Source organism: Abrus precatorius, unplaced genomic scaffold (genome assembly GCF_003935025.1).
Source record: "Abrus precatorius isolate BTA unplaced genomic scaffold, Abrus_2018 Scaffold9, whole genome shotgun sequence".
In the NCBI taxonomy this organism is placed as follows: Eukaryota; Viridiplantae; Streptophyta; class Magnoliopsida; order Fabales; family Fabaceae; genus Abrus; species Abrus precatorius.
Window position 1 is genome coordinate 4418968 of NW_020874439.1, and position 4370 is coordinate 4423337.

Genomic DNA, 4370 nt, shown 5'->3' on the forward strand with positions numbered 1-4370 from the left:
GAAAATTTCATTAATTTGTTATAATTATTTTCATAATACTAAGTAAATGGATGTTCAGTTTTACATGATTAAGAACAATTATACATTGTACGAAATTCTGAGAATAAGGTGTTACAGAATTCTTGCCTATGGCTATTACAATAGTGGAAGCATATGAGGTGTAAGCCTTCATATCCAACTTAAAATTTTTGGCCTAAGACTTTGAAAAAGGGAATCAGTTTTCTCCTAAGGTCAAGTTCTATATAGATCCTACCAAACCTCTAGATAGGAAAGAACCATTGGGGTCAATTTTAAGCAATGACCCCAGGCAAGATCCTACTTGCCACAAGAATTTTTCATTATATAATTCTATGGGGAGATTTGGGATACACACCCAAACAGTTAGTTTCCAAACAATATGGTTTTTAGGCCTAAATAGAGGCCTTCAACGCTGAACGAAAGGATAATAGCCTAAGATTAGCCAAGACCCTTAAATAAAGCATGTTTGTAATCCTCAATGTTATCAAATTTCACTAAAAAGAAATCGTTATTAAGATCTAAAATTTTTAAGGTGCTATTTTGAACCCAAATGTGACCAAGTATTTAAAAAATTAAAACTTAAAGATTTTTCTAATAGTTAAACTATCAAAGTATATTTCTATGGAGAGCACCATTGCTTATAGTCTCAAGGGGGACTTTATGGTCAAGACATAGAGGAAAATCATTTTCAAGTAAATCTTGTTCATCAATTTTAGAGTTAAGATTAAAATATTCTAAAATAGATTTATAATATCTTCATCCTTTAGGGTTAGATCTAGATTTTGAACAAATAACACCATATCTTTATACGAAACCTTAGCAGAAATATTGAGGGTCAGAAAACACCTAAGTTTCCATGACTTTATCCTCACTTTCTCTATGCATGTCTGTGTCAAACGTCTTTTCTAGAGATCGTGATGTCAACTTGACCTTCTTGGTGCTCTTATCCATGATGTCAGGCCTGTGTTAAGTGTATACTTATTTTCTTTTAGAGTTAACAATGTATTCATTTAACAACGACATCTCTGTGTTGTGAATGTGATGTGGTATGTTGGTTGTGGTGTGAGATGGCTTCAATTCATGATGTATAAGTTGTATGGTTGTTGAGTAAAAAGTTGATGCATGTTATGTGAGTTAGAGAATTTTGATTGATGTTGAACAGTAGGATATCTCACTGTTACGAGAATAAGTCATCCAGAATAAGGCCTTATGGAGCTCTCTTGTTGTAACGATAAGATTTTTGTTACAACGAGAAAATTTTTGCTACAACGAAAATGACAAACAGCAAAAACGTTCCACCGTCTGGTATATTTCACCGTAGCGAGAGATGCTTGCTACAGCAAGAAGATCGCGAGTTAAGGAGTATTTAAGAGGATAACCAACAACCCCTCTTACTTTCTCTCCTTTTTCCCTCAAAGATAACCTTCCCAAAGTCAAATTTCTTCCCAATCAAAGTAAGAACATCTACTTGGTGCAGATCTAGGTGAATTTTTGGGACTTTCCTTGATTTCTCTTCTGAAGAGCTTTATATTTCATAATAACAGGGAGATCTGAGGACCTTGAGCTTTATCCTCTCCTTGGAACTCACGAAAGTTGCGATCTAAGAAATTTTGTTCCAGGTAAGGGGAACTTACCTGAGCTGGCCTTGTATATTCACTAGATGTTGCGGATCTAGGTGAATTTTTGGAACTTTCCTTGATTTCTCTTCTTAAGAGCTTTATTTTTCGTAATAATAGGGAAATTTGAGGATCTTGAGCTTTATCCTCTCTTTGGAACTCACGAAAGTTGCTATCTAAGAAATCTCATTCCAGGTAAGAACTTACCTAAGCTAGCCTCATCTATTTACTAGATGTTGAGATATTTATATTTATAATTTTGCTTTAGCTGAGGATGAGTTGATGTTGGGACAAACCCTAAGGTAGAACACCAAGTATCTATGTAATTGATTGTGAAAGTTGGATTGTTGTGCTGAGACATGTAGGCTGAAATATTTAATAAAGATTGTGGAATATTTAACATATACTGTGAATCCTATGTGCCAAAATGAATTAGATGAGTGCTAATATGATGCTTTAATAAAAGTTATAAATGCTAACTATCTATCTATCTATCTATATATATATATATATTGCTAGATATTAGTGAGTTGTTAAATACATAATTGTGGCTTAGCTGAATTATCATACTGATATTCATCAATCTAGAACCTAGTTGCATATCTAGGTAGGATAGGCATGTATTGATTAGATAACATGTTGAGCTGTATTGTGCTACATTTGGGATTAGTCGCTCCTAGACTGAAGAATCATCATAGGTTCTTTTTGGATTACTAGGACTGTGAAATCAGTTAAAAATGAGTTGTTGCATTTTAGATTAGATGAGTTGCATGAACATCCTGTATAAACATTTATTTTCATATTCTACTTTTATGACTGTGAATGTTATTTCATAAGCTCACCCTTGCATTCTGTTTATATCTATATGTTTTACAATGATCATACTGTGGTACATGAGCAGATGTAATAAGTTCTGTAGCTACTTCTCAAGCTGGAGTACATATTTTTGAGGGAAAATTGTAGGTTTAATTGTTTTGTTAGTCTAGGTTTAGTGATAAGTCTAAACTATTTAGCTATAATTTTTAAGAAATATAATTATTATTCAAAAACTTATATTTTGAGCTCTTCGCATAGTAATTGTTGTAAATATATATACTTATGTAATTTTTTGGATTATATGAAAATGCCCTTGAAGTTTTGATATTTCATTGATTGGGATGTTAAAGTTCAATTTCTAAATAATTATATTTCCTGTTCTGTGCATGTAATATCTCATAAATGAATTTGAATTAGAAGTGGTAATGCAGGATGTCACTAATCCTGTACAAAAAGAAGTCGTGACACATGAGATTGGTCTCTTCCTTATATCGCTTCTCCCATTCTTGGCGATCCATTTGCTGCTCCCAGCACGTATTGCAGGTTTCAAGGCAAAATCCTCCAGAATCGTCGTTGATCAAGGCGCTATAGCGCTGATGAGGAGGAGGCCAGCTTGGGTTTGAGGGAGGCCCTAGCAGAGAGCGGCGCAAGAAATGTGCGAGAAGAAGGAACATAAAGAAAACCCTAAAACGTCTCACTTAAATGAGAATGTATTCTCCTTGTTATTTTTTTCCCTGACGTTTATATAATAATTTAAGGCTATATTTACTTTACATTTTAACAAAATAAATTTTAACAAACTTGTCAACTTTCAATCTTTATAAAATTAACTTGCTTATTAAAATACATTTTTTAAAAATTAATGCTTTAAATATATTATTTATATATAATTATATTAAAATAATATATATATATATATATATATATACACACTATACGGATTAGTAAGTACTAACTAGTATGTTAAAAGAAATATCGCAAAATAATTAAAAAAAAAAAAAAAACAAGACTTACATGTGACTTGCCTTCTATCCACATAGCTTATAATAATGACTATCTAAAACATATTAGTTAATTAATAAATATTTAATCTTTTATTTTTAAAATCTTTAATTAGTTTCTAAAGATAATTATTAAATATTATAGTTAATTAATTAATGATTTTAAATATTATCTTATATTTAATCATTTTAATCATTCTCTGTTGTTAAAGTTAAAAACACTCATCATTTTAAATATTTATTAATTTTAGAGGGTTAAGTAGGCACCATTGTGTTGGAATTAGAATAAAAAAAGTATGATTGAGACGCCTATATATAATTAAGAAAATTTATATATAATTGAAATTTTTTATTAAATTTTTGTTTATTTTATTTAGCTGTTTTTAACTTTTTTAAATTATTAAATGGGACTTAAAAATTCAAAAAAAATCAAACTCCTAGATTAACATTTTAGGTCACAAAGTCTCTAAAGCATCTAATCTTAAAAATGATTATGAAAAAGAGAGAGCTTTATCAAAATAATAATAAAAAAAAATCAACTTCTGACCCTAATATACTTTATCTATCTGAGTAATTCCTACTGTCATTGACTACAACTAAAAAGAGATGCTTACAACTCTAAATATATATAATCAAAGAATTACATTTTATCCAAATTAATTAAATATTTCTAGAAATAATAAGTTGAATACCTCCAAAAATTTTCCATAGCTCAGCAATAAGAAAGGGATACGAGTCCAAGGATTTATATTGAAAATCTTTCAAATTTGTATACTTTTATTGTTACATCTATTTAACTTTCCAAAATAATTACAATATTTAATGTTAAATAAATTAAATTATATATATAATAAGAATTTAATAAATTTTGGCATCTTAGTTATGTTGATTATTCTGAGTTATACATAACATAATATGT